The sequence below is a fragment of the Sturnira hondurensis genome, unplaced genomic scaffold, assembly GCF_014824575.4.
Source record: "Sturnira hondurensis isolate 20B ecotype Veracruz unplaced genomic scaffold, ASM1482457v3 Scaffold0021555, whole genome shotgun sequence".
Classification (NCBI taxonomy): Eukaryota; Metazoa; Chordata; class Mammalia; order Chiroptera; family Phyllostomidae; genus Sturnira; species Sturnira hondurensis.
Genome location: NW_028094186.1, coordinates 2,103,172 through 2,122,628, shown reverse-complemented (window position 1 = coordinate 2,122,628; position 19,457 = coordinate 2,103,172). Strand labels below are relative to the sequence as shown.

At 52.5% G+C, this 19,457-nt stretch overlaps 1 non-coding gene across 1 annotated transcript; it reads right to left on the bottom strand.

Annotated features, from left to right (window-relative positions):
* Nucleotides 1-18,075: 18,075 nt before the first annotated feature.
* LOC118977869 (U6 spliceosomal RNA) lies at nt 18,076-18,182 on the bottom strand. Its single transcript, XR_005064625.1, has one exon. It is a non-coding gene; the product is annotated as a U6 spliceosomal RNA (small nuclear RNA).
* Between the last annotated feature and the right edge of the window lie 1,275 nt (nt 18,183-19,457).

The following is a 19,457-nucleotide window of genomic DNA, read 5'->3' as shown; positions in this document are numbered from 1 at the left end:
AAACTACCCGGTCCGGGTGGCAGTTGGGTGGAGGGAGAGCAAAGCGTGTGCTGCCGTTAGTCCCGGGGCTCCTCCCGCTCCTCCCAGACCCGGCGGGCGCAGAGGCCTCTTCACGCCCCAGCGACTGAAGGCTGGCGCCCAGGACCCGCGGCGCGCCCCACCGCCCGGCGCTGGGCCGCGGAGCTCGGGCAGGTAGACCGCGCCGACGCCCAGCAGGTCCATGCAGAGCAAGATCGAGAGCCCCCTGGAAGTCAGGAGGGCAGGGAAAGCCTCTCTCGGAAGAGGGGCCTGCACTGAGAGCTGAGCGGTGACGCCGTCTCCAGGGAGAAGGTCCCCTCTGCAGCCGTCCCCGGGGGGGGGGGGGGGGGGGGGGGGGGGGGGGTGACCCCGAGTNCTGCAGCCGTCCCCGGGGGGGGGGGGGTAGGGTGGGGGGGGAGTGGCACCGAGTGAGCCGAGCTGGCGTTGGGGGTCCTTTCGTGAAAACAAGGGAAAGCCAGTGAGTGACGTATTTCGGATCCCATTTCTTATAAAACAAAAAATGAATCCACTTCAGTGTCTTCAAATGTTCCCTCTTTCTCTGATGTCCTCAAATAAGAGTACACAATTTTCATTAAACACTATGTGCCAGTTAATGTACTGAGCTTATATGCATGTATTATAAATACATTTTAAAAATATATAAATGTTTCAAATCTTTTAATCTTGTCAACAATCTATTGAGGTGGGGAGGACTACTAACAGCCCCCCTTTTTTTTAGGTAAGGAAATTTAAGCATAGAGAGGTTCAGTAATCTGGCCACAGGACGCTTGGGTTCGATGCTGATGCCGTTCCCTTCCCCCCGTGGGGAGGAACTCAGGTGGGGTTCAGGAAGGCGGGTCTCCTGGCCCTGCTGTGGAGCGGCCCCGAGGCCCCCAAGACGACTTTTTCTAGCAGAAAGCTCACGAGGTTCGCAGCCACGCCTGCCCAGCTGCAGCCTCCAACGCACGCAGAGCTGGGGCTTTGCAAAACAGAGCTGGCGGGCCCAATGCGCCCATGCACTGGTGTGCCGTTTCTGTGTAAAAGGAGTGTGTGTGTGTGTGTGTGTGTGTGTGTGTGTGTGTGTGTGTGTGTGGCGGGGTGGGGGTAATCCTGTTTGGTGAGAGGGGATCCTGGGAGGCGAGCGGAGCCAGAAGGGGCCTGTCTTCAGCCGCAGCCCAGGGACAGATGCGCATCTCCCGGCAGTCTGCAGAGGTCGCTGTAAGCCAGCACTGGTGAACTGGAGGTTTCCTGACCAGGGAAGGAGCAGAAGTCCGCGTCCCTCCCCATTTCCTTCTTTCACTGGAAACCATCATTTCAACGATATCATCTCGTGTTCTTAGATAGTTTACCGACCACTAGAGAATTGTTTCTGATCTTTCCTGATGCTGCAAGAATTCTATGCCAGAATCTCAAAATTGCCTATTTTAATTATTTTAAAAATCGAGGATAAAGACAAAAATGTAAATAAAGTGAATGGGAGCCCAATTCACCGGTGCACCGTATTGATTTATCAGTAGAATGTTTTTAAAAAAATATTCTGCAATGTTCTAAAGGTACCTTTCAACATAATATTCTAAAGCAACTTTCTCTCTCAGATGCTTTTTAGAAATCCTGGTGACGGCTAGCTAGAAATACTCCAGCATCTTCTTTCACCAGTGAAGGAACTGAGGGTGAGTGACCGGCCCCAGGCCCAGGAGGTAGCGAGCTTCTGAGAGGGGACTCCTCCAGGACGGAGTTCTCAGTACTGGACAGCAGGTTGGGCCTAAACACGTGACGACCACCCGCTAGGGGCAGAGTTTCGGCCGGAACTGCAAGTCGATCCCCTCTCCTTGGAGTTCAGGGAGTTCCCTGACCTCAGAAAGAATGGGTTTCACAATCCTCGGCACCCAGAGTCTTTATCTCATGTGTAAAATATCTTTATCTCGTGTTAAAACGCACTTAACCAAATGAGACGCCCAGTTCATTAAAAAATAACACTGTTGAGCAGCCTCCTGGGTGCAAGGCACTGGCTGGGTGTGAATGAATAGAGACACATGATTTCTGCCTTCCAGGAGCTTCCGGGATCGCCAGGGAGAAAAGACATAAACGCCAACAACCACGCAATAAAAGCAGAAGGTCAGAAACAATGCACAAAAGACTTAAAAGCCCCATGTGTCACTGACTCATGGGTATTACTGAGCCTACCTTGTGCCCATTCACAGAGGGGACAGCGGCTTGTGCTTGTCACTAGGCGTATCGACAATGTATCAAGGAAGATGATTTTTTTCACAGTTTTAAAGAGCTGTTTATCAAAGTAATTCTGCTGGTTGTAGAAATTTTGGAAAGTACAGAAACGGGTAAAGGAGCATACACACAAATGTCCCCCAAGTTCACCACCGAGAAGCAACCCATTTGTGTTTTTCAGCTTATTGGCTAGGATTTACTTTTTTTCTTTAAGAATTTCAGGGCTGCCCTGGCTGGTGCAACTCAGTGGATTGAGCGCGGGCCTTCGAACCAAACAACAGTGGTTCGATTGCACATGCCTGGGTTGCAGGCCAGTTCCCAGCAGGGGATGCATGAGAGGCAACCACACATTGATATTTCTCTCCCTCTCTCCTTCCCTTCCCCTCCAAAGATAAATAAAAAATCTTTAATAAAAGACAACACAAATGCATTAAAAATAATTTTAGGGCTGACTTTCCATCACAGATTTATTATATCATGAGCATGTTTCCTCATCATCTGGAATTCTTGATTATTGAGCCATTGACCCAATGCTGTCCATCGCATGGACATCCAAGTGGACTCACCCCTTCCCCACCTGCGGACGTGTAGGCTGCTTCTAGCTCTTTGTTGCTACTCACGTGCACTGCAGTGGACATCCCAGTGCAGACATCCTCAGCTGGAGGTCAGCTTCTGGGGAGCCGTCAGAAATGTGGGCCGAAAGCATGAACATCTTAAGCAGATTGATAAATATCATCAAATTATTTGCCAGAAAGCTTTGAAGAAAACTTTTTTTTTAATAGATGGACAAAAAGTAGGAACGTGATTCAGGCTTCCGACAAATGTCATCAAGTGGCTCCTGGGCCTGTTTCGCCAGTGGACACCCCAGCGTTCCCCTTGTGGGTGCCATCTCTCTGCTCCTCAGCCGGCCGGGGTGGGCGGAGTCTCTGGGGACCTAATGCTATCTGATGGCTATTTGCATCTTTGACCCTTGGGAGACTGAACACTCTTTTCTTCCCCCCAAATGTTTATTGACACTTATATTTGCTTTTTATTATGTCCTTTGCCCTTTCACCCATTGTCTCTTTGTGTTTTTTTTAATTGATTTATGTGGGTTCTTTATCAATGAAAGGTTCTAACCATCTGTCTGTGGCATTAGCTATAAACGTTTTTTTTACTGTTGTCTTTTAATTTTGCTTGCGTTTTTTAATCCCACCGGAAGTTTTTGTTTTTCCGAAGCACGGATATGGTGAAACATTTCCTTCATGGTTCCTATCCCAGCTCTGACGCTTAGGAAGCCCTTCGCCATGTGAACAGAGTTCCCAGGTAAGGTATTCACTGGGACCTTGGCCTAGAGGCCAGAGGTGACCCCATCTCAGGTGCATGGATTGCCTCGCAGTGTGGGGACACATCAGGGACACCTTTTAAGGCTATACTTGGAGGGTGACAGGTTGGGGAGCCCCTGACGGATTTTGCCTCTGACACGTGGGAGGGGCTGCAGGCAGACTGTGTCTGGGACACGACCTAAGTATTGGAATGCATAGGTTCTTTGGAGAACAATGGGGAGTCTATCCTGGGGAGCAACTATGGGAACGCCAGTGTTCAGAGTTCAGGGAGACATGAAGCTTTCTCCACGCCCTTCTGAATCTGCAGCCACTTCGGGATTTGAGGGTGACGCTTCTGTTCTGATTCTGTTCCTAGCAGCGATTGTGTTACTGTCAGGACTGGGAGGGATCCTCTGAGCCACGAATTTCCTTCTCCCTTCACAGCAAATTGATACTTACTGCCCTGTTTGCCCACCGAGTCGCCGGCGCCTTCTCTCCCTGTGTGGCATGGCGTCGCTGCAGCCCAGCCCGACCTCCGACCTTGGGGGCAGGCCTCCACTTCTCTGCTTTAATGAAAATGGTGAGGAGAAACCACGTTTGAACAATGTGAAAGATCTCTGGGAAGGAGTTATTCTGGTGGCCACGTTTTTAGTGAATAAAGAGCTCATTCCTTAGAGGATTGTGCTTTCGTTTCTGATTAGACACCCTGTGGAACCATATAATACCTCTCGGCTTTTATTTTTTTCATTCTCCTTGGCAAGACAGCGAAATACTCTTGATGAAATACTTAAAGACTTTAGATGACCTGGGCTCCCTGCCCCACCACACGGACATCTCAGTTCTCTCTGTCTGCCTCCCCCGGGGGTGTGCACTTTCCAGGCTTCCCTGAGGTTCAGCCCTTTTCGAGGGCGGCAGCCGGGCCATCGGTGTCTCGAGCTGCTGCTGTGCGTATAAAACGGTCGTTTTTCAACATGTTTGTATTGGAATACGGTGCACATACAGACTAGCGCACCAATCACAAATGTTCAGCTCGATGATGTTTTGCAACTAAACATACACGTGACCTGCTCTAAGCAGCCCGCAGACCCCACAGCAGAGGCTGAGCCCCCGAGGCCCTGCCGATGGCTCCCAGTCCCTCACCCCTCCCCACCCCAAGGTACCCCAACAGCACAGACTCATTCTGAGTGTTCCACTTTAGAATCAGTAAAGTCACAAAAAGTGTCCCTTTGCTTCACGTTATCAGGGTGAAATTTACCCAGATTGTTGTGAGTAACAGCAGTTTATTCGCTGTGATGGCTGTGTGGTATCATCCACGCATCATTGGGGCGTTGGTTCTTGGCTGCGGAGGAGATCACCTGACACCTAGGGACCCAAGCAGTCATGTCGGCTACCCTTCCGAGTTCCTGTAGGAATTTCGGCAGCTGTTCAGCTGGGTTCCTCCTGAGGTGGTGCATGACGCGTCAGGCAGGGCCGCGATCCTCCAAAAGCTTAGCCTGGGCTTACGAGTGTCTGTCCCCAGGAGGACACGCACACATGGCCGTAAGCAGCAGGCTCCAGCCTCACCACGTGGGACTCTGCGCAGCCTGGCTCTGGTTTTCTCGTGACATGGTGGCCGTCTTGCCCCAGAACCAATGATGAAGAGACCAAGGTGGAAAGTGTTTATGGCCTCTCCTTGGAAGTCACATGCGGGCACTGTGACCAAATCCTATAGCTCCCCGAGTCGGGCCTAGTCAGTGTTGAGAGGGGACGGCGTAAGGGTGTGACCGTCAGGAGGCAAAGAGTGTGGGGATGTCTTGGAGACTGGCTGCCATGTACGGACAAACTGTTTGTCCATTGTTGCAAGATCGCTCGCCCGTAGCACCTCCCATCATGCGATTGGATTATAAATGATTCGCCATTGCAGTTACCGCGGCCACAAACGGCTTTACCCACGTGGCTTTCTGTTTCTGTTGAAGGAAGTCATTCTCGGAAATAGATCCCTGGAAACGGAACTCCTGAGTCAAAGCTCCCGACCTGTTTTCAGCGCCTGCTCCACTGTCACCTGTGGCTTCCGAAGGACTGTACCGTTTTCAGGGCTCCTGGCCACCAAACGGTAGACTGAGACAGCCTCACCTGTATCTACATCAGGCATTAACGCCATTAGACAAAACTTCGTATACACCAACATAAAACAACCCTCTGTCATTAAAAAAAATGGCGCGCAATAGGCATCGATCACTGCTCTGGGCCACAATGCAGCAGTGACTGGAGGGGCAGCTGTGTCACGAAGAACCAGTGACCCCTCCCTGAGAGGCCCGGGGTAATAGGTCCTTCAGATGTCTTTAAAATACACTGGTTTTGAAATTACACTTTCTGCCACCTCTTGGGAAGGCACATGGTGAGCAGATAAAGCAAGGCACTTGCCCTCTGCCTGCCTCAGTATCCCGATCTGTAAAGTGGGCACTGTAGCGCTGCCCCCGCCCCCCAGGGTAGTCATCGGGATGGAAGAGATCATGGATGTAGCATCCCTGGCACTAGACATGCCGCGGAAGCGAGCGCCCAACAAATGCTGGTTTCCTCCTCTCTCCTTCTCCCATTTCCTCTTCTTGGTTTAACGAGGGCCACACAGTTTACTCTCACTGGCTGAAATACTTCCTGCCAAATGTCTTTGTTTTCTCCTCGAGAAAAAAAAAGTACATTGCTTTTTTTCTAATAATAATAGCCAGGCATGTTCACCGAATAAGAATCTGGAAACTGTGGGAAAGTACAAAGAAGGAAATAAAAATTACCCACAATTTCACGCCCCTGATCTGCCACTGCTAACATCTGGGTGTGTCTCCTTAAGAGTGTAGGGCCACTTCTCATTCTCAGAATTATAAGGGGGGGCTCTGGGACAGTGTGACAACTCTGTCCAGGCTCCCACAATTCTGGGGATGGGGTGAGCCCTGGAGCCATCAAGTCCCAGCTGGGACCCGGGTCTTCGGGCCAGGCCCTCCTTTGGCTGCACGTGTGAAGCAGATGGGATTTGCAAGTCGTCACCACCTGCAAACAGCAGGACCAGGTGCCCCACCGATGACAGGACTGGCCGTTCCTTCCCCCCTCCCCCACCAGCCCCTGGCCAAACTCATCCACACTCTGGGCACTTCTGGTCTCTGGGCCTCCACGTGATGTGTGTAATGGAGTTGCTATGGCACTGTTGATGGAGAGGGACTGCCCAGGTTCTAACCCCAACTCCGGCTCTTACTGGCTCTGTGACCTTGGGCAAGTCACTCGACTGTTCTGGGCCTCACTTGTCTCTAACTGGGAAAGACGGTAATAAAGTGTGACTTAAATTATGCTGATGAAATGAGTTAATATGCATGAAGCCTTTAGAACAGTTCTTGACACATAGTAGGTGCTTTGTGAGTATCAGGTAGCATTACCATATTGCCTGACACATACCGAGAGCTCTGAGGCATGGGCCACTCAGAGTTGTCAAACAGATTCCAACAACGCACTTGTGTTTGACGTGAAAAGTGAAAGTTTCTCTTGGTCGTCACTCTCTGCAAGTGACCTCCAGGAAGACCTTCCAGATCTTTCTCTAGAAATACACAATGATCTTCTAGATGTGGTGTTTTCTTCTAAAAACGTATTATACAGATTTTCCCGCAACTTGCTTGCTCACTCGGAATAGCACGGACATAGCTTCGTGTCAGAATGCACAGACAGACAGTTATTAAATGCAGGCCTCCAAGCCCCTACCGATGGGCAGTTGGGTTATTTCCATGTTTGTTACGCAACATACACAGGGGACATCTTCCTCTAGAATTTCTCACCCCACAAAGAGTAACTGGAGAGTGAGGAGGTGACGGGGACATGAGCTCCTTGTCCCTGTTCTGGAGGGTGATGGCCCACCCTTCTCAGGTCACTGGCTTCTCAGGGGCTCTCATGTGTCCCCCTGGGAGGAACCCCCACACTCCCAGAGGAAGCAGGGGTCCACCCAGAAGGGTCCCTCCTGGGCGCGGAGACAGAGTACAGGATGGGAGGGGACAAAGCGACCTCAAGTGGCTCCAGAGACCCCTTCCCCCTTCCCTTTTAAAAATTCCTATTTCAGTGTTTTTATTGTGAAAAAGATGCAAGAATAGCCCAACATATATCCGCACGTCATCGTCTCAGTGTGACAGCTGGGGACACTTGGCCTATTCCTCTTACTTTCCTGTTAGATCTTTAGCTCGCTACATCTATATTTTGGCCGAAACAGTTCAAAGTAAGTTGTAAACATCATGACACAGCTCCCTAAATAATCCACCCTCTAAGAATGTGAATTCTACTGTATAACCCATGCCTAAGGAACTTAACAGTCATTTGCTAATATCGTCTAATAATAAATTGGTTTTCAAATTTCCCAAGTTGACCTCCCAATATATACATTACATATGGTTTTATGGCCCTAGGGGGTCACCGTTCTCTTCTCTCCCTAGCCAAGCTGGCTCCTGCAACCCCCGTAGACGGTGCACATGTCAGACAGAGTCTCCACAGCCTGTGTGCACCGTGGTGGGGGGCGTGGGGGGGCGGGGACAGGCATGTTCCTGCTAGGGAGGGACTGGGAACCAGGCACTGGCCACCGCTTTCTCAGACAGGCTGAGCTGGGGTTGGAGTGCTGGGCACATGCGGATCCGGAGCCCTCGGCAGCGGCTGGGGCAAGCTGGGCCCAGGCCCCTGAACTCCAGTGGTTCCCTGTAAGGTGCTTTGGGGCAGATTAGGAAACGCGCCCCTCACAGCACAGCGCATGAGCCAGCGCCCCCTTAGCAGGGGCTCGGGATGGATCTCAGCCCCAACTGCAGCGACAGCGCTGAGGGCAGTACACCCACTACGCGACCCCGTGTGGCAGCTCTGGCTGGGAGGGGCAGTTTGGCCAGGAAGGCAGGACAGACAGAGCCTGCAGCCTGAAAGCGAGCCAGGCAGCGGCTAGCAGCTGGTCCTCGGCCTCACGGCCACAGCAGTGCTGCTTCTGCGCCCAGCCCGGCCCTGAGTGCTGTCCCGGATTCGCTCCTAGTTTCTCGGTGCCATCTGCAGGGTACGTGCCAGTATCATCCCCTCTTCAGGGATGAGAACAGAAGCTCAGAGAGGTTCGATTATTTGTTCAAGGCTGCACAGCTCATAACACGCTGAACCAGGGCTCCATCGTGTGACTTGTGGCTCCTGGGACTGCACCCCACAGGTCAGGGGCACAGTTGTCAGGGGCCCAGGAGCCCGACTCAGGGCCGGGGCCCTGGGGATCCTGTGTACTAGGTCTGGGGTGGGAGCTGAAGCTGAGTTCAGACAGCTGCCTCCCACCCCACTGGGTAACCCTGACGCGCCCCCATCCTGGTTGAGAACCACTGGGTACAAGAGCACACAAGAATCCAAGGCCCCTGACCTCTTGAGCCACTGTTGAGCACTGTGTACAGACCTTAGGTCCCTAGGAGCAGTGTGTCACCTGGAGGTGAAGCGGGGTCAGTATCAGATGAAGGGCAGGGTTGGTGGGAAGGAGGTGAGGTCGGGTGTGTCCCACGCAGCACCCAGCCACCCTGGCTACCCCGGCGAGAGGAGCAGTACTGGACAGTTGGGGAGCAAGACTTGTCCTGGGCTCCCCTAGAAAATGGGGTGATATCTCTGACTCTCAGCCTGGGCCCCTAAAAGGGCAGAGAGTGCAAGCTAGGGGCAGATTCTGAGGCCACTGGTCCTGGTGACTGTTGTCCCCCGCCCCGTCCGTCCTTCAGAGAGCGGCTCACGTTGCTCTGGGCTCAGACCTGCACTTCCTCCTGGAGGAACCTGCTGTTCACTCCGCTGTTCACTCTGGCAGACTCGCTGCAGGGGCCCGGCAGTTCAAATGGGGCTGGGGTGCACCCCAAATAATTGGGAGTCTGCGCTCGCCAGTCTGGGACCTGCCTGATCACCTGTCCTCCTGAACACACGTCCTGCTACAGCCGCACCAGAGCTTGGCACTGTTCCTCAACAGTCCCACGTGGTCAGGATTTGTGCAACTGGGCCTGAAAGAGATAAGGCAGGGCTTAGAGCAGATCGGGCGGCAGACCCAACAGACGCTTTGACTGTGAGTCCTGGCTTGTTTGTTTTGGAAGGAGAGGCCATTAGCAGAAATTGTTGGCTGTTGCCCCAGTTATGGGGGCTCCGAGGAGAGGAGGGGCGGCGGCTGTGGGTGAAGTGAGGCACCGTCAGAAACGTCAGATTGAGCCACAGACCTGTGTGGGGATGGGACCCCCAGACTCCCAAAGAGGAAACTGAGGTGCAGAGGGGTCAGCAGTGAGCCCACAGTCACACTGTTTGAGGCCAAACTTCTTCCAAGCCACCCCACCCCTTCTTCTGGAGACAGAACCTGCCACTTCCCACTCCCATGCTCAGCAGCGAGTGCCCTGTGCCCGTCGCCCCATCGTCCTGGCTCTTGCCCACATCCAGCTTCCCCATCTGACTGCCAGTCTGGGTGAGCTGAATGACTCCGGCCCGCACCCCTCCCTCTGCTGCATGAGACCCCCTAGCAGACCCTCCCTCCTGGCCCCGCAGGCCCCACCTGCATCTCTGCGGGACCCAGTTCTGTTCTCCCTGCCTGAGCACTGCTGCTCGGCTTCCTCTGTCCTTTTGTTCCCTGCCCCACCCACCCCGAGACAGGCCCTGCCGAGGTCCCTGCTGATGATAATATCATGACATGAAAAGTAACTCCGCCTACTTGCCAAGACTCTGTACACGGAGTCTCGGGCACAGCGCTCGGTGCTTAGAAGCATCATTAGGTCCGCCTATAACGCCAGGTGTGGGGGAAAGCGTCTCCTACTGCAGCCTGGGGCTGGGGACCAGCAACTGTGGAAAACCAAGAGGACGTTTTGATGGTTGGTCAAGATGCTCTCCACCCAGACAAAAAGAAATTGAAGTGGGTGTGTGTGTGTAGGGGTGGGTGTGGAGGGACAAGGTCTTGCACCAGGTTCAGCTCCCAGGCCCTGCAGGAGGGGGAGTGGAGGACAAGGGAGTGAAACCCTGGTGCCCCTCACAGGTGACTGCACCTGGGGAGTTTTCTGGAGCTGGCCTGAGCCTCTGGCAGTGGCCGCCTCTCCCTCACCACTGCCCGTGGCCCTGACCATGGGAAGTTCAAAACTAAGGGACTCTTCTTGGGGTGGTTCCTCAAAGAGTCTGTTTTCTCCCTCAACTCCTTTTGTGTGTCAGCGTGGCTCTGTGTGCGTGAATGTGGGGGACTGTGTGTAAGTGTGTGCATACTTGTGGCTATGTGTGCATGCATGTGAATGTGTGTGAATGTGTGAGGTGTGCAAGTATGTGAATGTGCATGTGTGAGAGAACATGTGTGTATGTGAAATGTGTGTGAGTGTACGTGTGTGTACATGTGTGAGGGAGGGTGTGCGGGCACACGTGCATTTTTGTCCACCTTTACCCGATTTCCTGCAGCTCCCCTGACTCAGTTCCCCAGACTTTCTGGAGTCTTCCTCGTTAGCGGGCCGTGAGACTCGCCGTGTGGGCCATTTAGTGCTGCTCGTAAAAAACCACTTCGCGCTGTTTTCTTTTTTCCCCTCTTTCTCTCGGCCCCTCCGCTGCACAGCCTGAGTTTCTCCCCTCCGTTTGGCCAGATCCGTAAAATAAATACATCTACTGCAGGAGGAAATGACCTCTGGGTTTCGGGGGTCTTTTCAATGGCCTGAGCTGCTGACAGTTCCTCGCTGCCCTTGTACCATTACGCAGCCTGAGACTTCGCCTGGGAGCGGGTGTCTTAAATCCCAGGGGTTTGGGGGCCCCCTTGGAAAGCCCCGAGTCCCCCAGTCTCTCATTTGGCTTTACCTGGCTGGCTGTGCCACTGTCTCTGGATTTCCACTGACTTTGTTCTTTACCTTTTTAGTAACAAAAGAATGTATGCTTGTCTCTAAAACTATAAACAGTGCAGACATGAAGATGCCTGTGGGGTCTTCTCTCCTCCTCTTGCTGGAATCTCTCTCCCGACAGGAAGGACGTGACTTGCCCTGTCTTGGGAGCGGCTATAGATTTCTTATCCCCTTCTGGCCTGTTAGGTGCTCCAGGCCAGTTTTAAACTCTACCGGAGCAGGAGGCCCCAGCTGGTGGGAGGCCCTTGGGCAAAGGTTGAATGAATGGATGAAGGAATGAATGAAGCGGTCGGTCCCTAGGTGGGCAGTTCACCCCAGAGGGCGTGTCTTCAGCCATAACAGAGTCAAAGATCCTGCTTTGGGATGTGGCCCCACCCCTTCCTTCTGTGTGACCTTAGACAGCTGTCATTTACTTTTGGGAACTTCAGTCTTTCCATCTGTAAAATGGAGATATTGCCTGCCAGCTCTCGTCACAGACGGGCAGGGGGCAAAGTGGAAGGCAGGAGGGAAAACATGGGACATCCCTGAGACAGGGCTGAGTGGGAAGATCGAGTTAAAACTGCACTCGAGGGGATGGTGACGCTCATCTCATCGCTCCCCTTCATCTCTCCAGATGAGGAGGAAAAGATGTGGGAATCGCCAAACCGACCGTGGCTGCTAGGAAGTCTTTAACTTTGCAATGTTTTCATTTTTTGTATCGAGAATGTACTAAGGTTCTACTTTGGTGTTAGAACTATTTTAACATATATGCACATAAATAAAATAACAATGATTTTATTTATGTCTATGTTCACTGAACTCCGACTCAGTTGGAAACTGTGAGGATTATTATAACCCCATTTCACAGATGAAAACACTGAAGCCCAGAGAGATGAGGAAAGGCAGACATAGACTCTGAACGCCCTGTGGGGAATCATCAGCCCCTAAACGAAGTCAGTGGCCGCAGCCACTGGGCGGCTGGACAGGGATTCACTCCCGGGGAGGAACGGCCCAAAGAATGTGTCAACAGGGATAGAATTTATGATGTTGAAGAGCAGGGGATTTGGCGTCAGAAAGACACGGGATCCTGTCTCAGTTCTGCCACTTCGTGGCTTTGTGATGTCAGGCAAGTCCCTCCACCTCTTTGGGGTTTGCTTTACTCATCGTCAGAAGTGGGGGACGGTGGTGAGAAACCACCAGCCTGTAGTCTTGTGTGGACCAAGCGTCTTACAGACAGAACAAGGCTCTGCAAACTGAAGAGCTGCTCATTTTCAGACCTGGGGGTACAACAGCACACAGGACAGCCCAGGTCCTGGTCCCTGGAGATGACGTTCCCGTGGTCAGCGCCAGACAACCAATTGGGAAACCAGTGAGACAGTCTGGGGGTGGGGATGAGGGCGAGGCAAAGGAGGAGAGGAGCTGGAGCTCCGAGGAAAGGGAGAGCTGGGGGGGGGCGGGCGAGGGACAGAGAAGACCAGGGTGTTTCCAGCTGGCCAAGGAGCCTGGGAAATGCAGCCCAAAGACATACGTCCCCTGCAACACGGAGAGGGCATGCATTTGGGGCAAGAGGTGGCAGTCCGTGAGTGCCTCTGGCCCCGGGGAGCTCACTCCACAGTTTGGGAGGGAGGAGCAGCGGCCTGTCTCACTGCCAGCTGAGTTCCAACTTCGGCTCAGAATGAGGAAGAACACTGGTTTCCCTGGGACGCCCGGCCTAGGGGTCTGTCTCTGAGCAGGAGCCCTGTGAGCAGGACGGGTGGTCACTTCATGACTCCTGGCTCTGCCCCTGCTGTCCCAGCCCCAGGAATGCCCTCCCCGCCCTCCACTGTGCCACTTACTTTCACCCCTCCGACGCGATGCCGCTCTCCCAGGAAGCCTCCCGGCATCCCCGCGTGGGGCGACAGTGCCCGGTGTCCTTCCGCAGCGCCCTGTGCTTCCCTCCCTGTCCAGCACAAACCATGTCACGTGGAATGCGAATTTCCCCGTGGGTTCCACCGATTTTTCGGGGGCGCGGAGGATGGTGGACTTGGCTTTGTCTGCCCAGTGCCAGCACCACGTTAAAGGGATGTTCTCCGAGGCCCCTACAAATATGCCTTACAGACATTATCTGATTTAATCCTCCCAACAACCCTGAAAGTAGGTTTTTATTGTCCCCGTTTCTCAGCAGGAGAATCTGAGGTTCGAAAAGGAGAGTTGTCAGGGTCACGGGGCCAGTGGGGGGCAGAACTGGGGTTGGAACGCAGCTTCTCCTGGCTGTGGAAGACCATGTCCTTAGCCTCGGGGCCACGTGGTCTGGCCACAGGACAGCTGCGCATCGGGTGGGGCCCCAGGAGGTGCCTCTTTGGGAGCTCTTTCAGTTCGGCTTCAGATGCCTCTCCCTGACCCTCTGCCCAAGCCTCGACGTCAGCCCTTCACAGACGAAGAGGCTGTTCCCATGGCCACTTCTCCATTCCGAAATGACTGAGAGGCCAGGCTGGGACAGCAGGTCTAACCACGGACTGACAGATGTTTCCAAGAGTGGAAGTGAGCTTTGAGCCTCGATTCGCGTTTTTGAGGTTCCCTTTTCACTTTTGCCCTCGGGTGATGGTTCCTGTCCTGGTCTTGTCGCGCTGGGGTGTTTCATGTCTGTCTCCCACAACCTTCAGACTGTTCCTAATAATGCCCAGCATGAGCAGAGCCCTTTCCCGTCTGCAGGGCATTTCTGCTAGCTCAGTGGACTTTCCCAGCAAACCTGGGGCCGTTTCACAGAGGGAGACTTGGAGAGTCCAGTCTAGCGGCAACCGCGACAGCTGCTCTTGTTGTGTTCTCAGCGAGCTTTGCTTCTCTCATAACGGCAACCACACACTGTGTCTCCTGCAGTCTTCCCAGCAGCTACAGGTCAACAGTGTTATTGTCTCTACTTCAGAAGCAGAGCAGCTGAAGCTCGGAGAGGATGCCCGACTTGCCCAAGGTCGCACAGCAGCAAATGCGGACCTAAAACTCACCTGTGGATTCTTGGCTCAGTGTTCTAGCCAACTCTTGAGAATACTCATAAAACCCAAAGAGAATGACTGTATTTCAATAAATCCACAGCACCATTAAATATGGACATGCCGCTATTTTATACGCCACAGGAAATAAAGGTACTGTCACATAAACTGAGGCAATACTCTAATCACTTAGAGTTTTTTATTAATAGAAGAGCTCTTTTATTCAACTAGGATGCCTATCACATGTATGTGTGTGTGTTTTATATATCACTCTTGTGCACACATGAAAGGAACGTTTATATCAAATGCAATGACATTTACATGAAGACGACCCTCACCTGTAAAATGCTGCTTTGACTCAGCTCGTGCGTTTCACAGCCTAGTCTTCTGGGCCCACCAGCGTGGCCGGCTCAGCATCCTCTATCTCTCTGCTCTCAAAAACCTGCAGCTAAAGCTGACATATGATAAGGCACACACATCTTAGTACCTCTGATGAGTCTCCACCCGTGTCCCTGCACCTCCCCGATCCGTGCTGATTGTTAAATAGTTGGGAATTTTGCAAACCATTTTTAAACGGCCAGTCACCTGACCTCAGCCACACTGGGAATATTGGCACCATGGAAACTGGCAAGTGCTACGATGCAGAGCTTTCTATCCCCGTCCATGGCACACCACGGGCTCTAACCAGGGCTGGGTCCAACACCCCTAGAAGGCTCCTTTGTGCCCTCCCCTACCCCTCTGCCCTGAGGGGACCACTCTGAAGTACATTTCTGGGGAGAACGCAGCGCTGGGCCAGGAGCCAGGGCGCTGGGCCCTGACCTGGCTTTGCCAGCGTGCGGGCCCCCACTCTGTCTCCCACGGGAGGGGTGCTGCTGATCACGTCCGCCTCCCCACCTCCCCACCCTGCGCCCACGGCTGTGGCTCCACGCAGTTAGGACACTCCTCTTGTCTCCGGGATGCTCTTCCGTGCCACAGGGACGCACACCATACCACACCACAGCAATGCTGGGCCCAAGCCGGAAACGACAGCTCCATGCAGAGGCTCCTGGCCAGCAGCCGCGGTGAAGACACGCCCTGATTTCATAGATGTTAGAGTGGAAATGGGACCTCTTACAGTCACTGAAATGCAGCGTGTTGCTGCCCTCCTGAACACCGTCCTTTGCTGAGGTGGCTTCCTTGGCGAAGCAGTGTGTCTTGATGACTAAGCCCCAGGGCCTGGTTTCCCCACGGCCAGCAGTCTCACAGGTCGGCTTGTTCCCAGACAGGTGATGCCCTCCCTGCTCACTCTTCCTGGGTCAGCCAGGTGCCACTACCTCTGGCCCGGATCTGGAAAGAGAGAGCTGGGACACTGCGGGGAACCTCTGGTCCGCAGGCTGCTTGGGGACAGTCCCTCTGGTGTGGACCAAACCTGGGCTTGTGCCCTGGGGGTTGATGGTTCATGCTGTTCTTTATGGGGTCACGCCTCAGACACACCCCTGGGAGACTGTTTCAGGGTCAGTGTTGCTTTCCCAACCTGGCTGTGACCTTGCGAGTTTTAATCACCTTTGTGTTCCCTTAGAGCCCAGCACACCCCCGACCTGGAGCAAGTGCCCAGGAGGTATGTGAATGAATGAGCCCACGACAGACCCCCTGCCCTGACAAAGCCACTTCTCTGTAAAATTGACAACAGCAATGAGATGACCTTAGGAAGTGGCTCCCCGTGAGCTCTGAGGGCTTCACTGGGAGTATGTTACCTGACTCCCAGGAAACCTGGGCCCCGCCCCTCCCCTTGCTTCTGTGACTTTGTTTAGACGCTGCCTCATCAGCAACCCCACCTGCTAGGGCCAAGGCCTGGGTCTGTCTGGGAAGGGGCAGGGAGTGGCAGGGAGGACCAGGCTGGGACCTGCTCTGAGGCTGGGAAAGGGGTGGCAGGAAGCCGGGTCCCCAGTGAAATGGATCCAGAGTGGCAGGTTCCGCTAACACCTCAGAGCGGCCAGGGAGCCGGCAGCACCCTGTGCTGGGAGGGAAGGAGTGGGCGAGCGTGGGTGTCTGAAACGGCCTCACCGGACAGGTGCTTCAGGAGGTGGGAGTTCAGGGGGAGGTGTGCTGGCTCCCTTCCTGGGAAGAGGCTTCAGCCTGGACCAGGATCCTCGGGCGCAAGTCCCATCCCTGCCACCTCCAGTCCTGACGACCCCATGACTGCTTTCTCTGGGCCTCAGTTTCCCCAACTGAAAAGCCAAGATAATAAGGATGGTCTGGCAAACTTCCCAGTTCCAGATGTGGGAATAATGAAACCGTTCTCAGGCGATGCTGATGCCCTGATCAGGGGTCAGACACAAAGCACCTCACACGACTTAATTCAGCGGTTCTCAGACTGGGTCCAGCAGGGCCCTGACCCCCCGGGGATTTGTTGGAAATGCCAATGCCTGGGCTCCTGCTACATTTGAGACCCTGGGCATGTGGCCAGCAGCTTGAAATTTAACAAGCTCTCTAGGAGACTCTGCTGAAACCTAAAATTTGAGGATGATGGCGTTACTCTGAGGTGGGTCCCGTTACCATGGAGAGTAAATGCCTCAGTCATGCCAGTGGGTCCCCGTTTCTCCAGACTTGAAAGCAAGGTTGTTTTTTTTTAAAAAAGATATGATTTGTATACCACACGATAAGCCCTTTTACAAAATATACAATTCAGTGGTTTTTAATATAATCACAAGGTTATGCAACCGTAACAACTAACTCCAAAGTATTTTCGCTGCCCCTCCCTCCGAATTTTACTTTCTAGCAGTCATTCCGCTTTCCCCTTCCCTCCATCCTTTGTCAGTCACTAATCTACTTCCTGTCCTTACGGATTTATTCATTCTGAACATTTTATATAAATGGATTCATGCAAGACGCAGCCTGCTGTTTCATTCAGCATAATGCTTTCAGGGTTCATCCATGTTGTAGCACAAATCAGTACTTCATGCACTTTTATCGCCGCCGAATCGTTTTCTGTGTGGACATACCACGTGCTCCTTACCCATTCATCCACTGATGGACCTTTGGGTTGTTTCCACCTTTTGGCTATTGTGAATAGTGCTGCTATAAATATTCATGAGCAAGTACTTGCTTGAATACCTATTTTCTTTTCTTTTTATTATTTATTTATTTATTTATTTATTTATTTATTTATTTTTGCCACGTAAAGGCTTTATTCTGACAAGATTCACAGCCTGCACAAATCCTGTCCTCATGTGATTCAGAGGGGAGACACGCATGGAGCACCTGCTGGCAGCAGTGTGGGCCAGAGAGGGGTGAGTGCTCCCCCCGACCGAGGGCAGCGGGGTGTAGGGCCACAGACAGCAAATGGTGAGCGTGGAATGGACTGATTTTGACACCGCCACTGACATGTGGCTGAGTGTGTGTGAAGTGGACCTCACACGGTACCTGTCACTTACACGCGCTCGAGGCGCTGTCCGATGCCCGTGTGGAGGGGTCACCTCTGAAACAAGGACCGACATCGGCTTGGCGTTGACAGCTCTTCATAAAACCTCACTTGTTTGAGATACGAGTCCCTCTGCTGAGTACTTTAAGGCCAGCCTACGATCAGGAATGGTAAGGCCGATTTGGTCGTTTTTGCGGTAAAATTCATGCTATTCAAAGGTCAGGTTCATTCATGTGCTCTCAGTGATGGTTTGAACGCACGAAACCCACTCTGTGTGTTGGGTTCTAGTAGCAGAATTCACGAAGCTCCTATTTTATTATTCAAGTGCAGTCGACGTGTGATATTATGGAAAAAATATGGAACGCTTCACGAATTTGCGTGTCACCCTTGCACAGGGGCCGTGCTAATCTCCTCTGTATGGTTCCAATTTTAGTCTATGTGCTGCCTAAGCCAGCGCTCTTTCTTTTTAAAAGGATTTTATTTATTTATTTTTAGAGAGAGGGGAAGAGAAGGAGAAAGAGAGGGAGAGAAACTTCACTGTGTGGTTGTCTCTTGCACACCTTCTGCTGGGGACCTGGCCTGCAACCCAGGCATGTGCCCTGACTGGGAATCGAACCAGCGACCCTTCAGTTTGCCACTGGCACTCAGTCCACTGAGCCACACCAGCCGGGGCTGAATACCTGTTCATTTCTCCGGGGTGTACATCTAGGAGCAGAACTGCTGGGTCACGTGGCCACTTTGTGTATAACTTTTTGAGGAGTTGCCAGGCTGTTTTCCGAAGGGGATGCACCATTTTACGTCTTCACAAGCCGTGTATGAGGCTCCTGATTTCTTCACTCTCACCAACACTTGCTGTTTTCTTTAATTCTCACCATTCTAGTGATGTGAAGTGGTTTCCCACTACAGTTTTGATCTACACTTCCCTAGCGACTAGTACCATTGAGCATCTTTTCATGTGCGACATCCCAGGAGACCGCCCCTTTTGCTACCACAGCGGCTTTGCCTCCCTGTGCACGCACATACATGCGCACACACACACACACACACGCGCACACATACACATGCACACACAGCAACTTTCATAACTTCTCTGGAGAAATGTTTGTTTAAGTCCTTGGCCCATTTTTGCATCAGGGTGTTCATCTAATTGTCGCTGAGTTTTAGGACTTCTCTATACATTCTGGAACCCTTATCAGATAGAAATTTGCAATTTTTTTTCTGTCTGAAGACTGCTTTTTCACTTGGTCAATAGTGTTTGTTGATGCTCCAATTTTTTTTTATTTTGATGAAGTCCAATTTACCTATTTTCTTGTTATTGTTGGTTGTGCTTTGGTGTCATATTTAAGAATTTTTCTTGACCTGGCTGGTGTAGCTCAGTGGATTGAGCGTGAGCTGTGGATCAAAGGGTCGCCAGTTCAATTCCCAGTCAGGGCACATGCCTGGGTTGCAGGCCTGGTCCCCTGTGAGGGCCATGTGAGAGGCAACCACACATTGAGGTTTCTGTCCTTTTCTCTCCCTTCCCCTCTCTCTAAAACTAACTAAATAAACATTTTTAAAAAAGATTTTTTTTTTGCCAGACTCAAGGTCATGAAGATCTAACTCCTGTGTTATCTTCCGGGAGTCTTCCAGCTTCAGGCCCTTGCTGCAGTTCGCGCTGATTTTTCTGTATGACGTGCGGTAGGGGTCCAGCCTCATTCTTTTGCATGTGGCTATGTCAAGTTGTTGAAGAGAC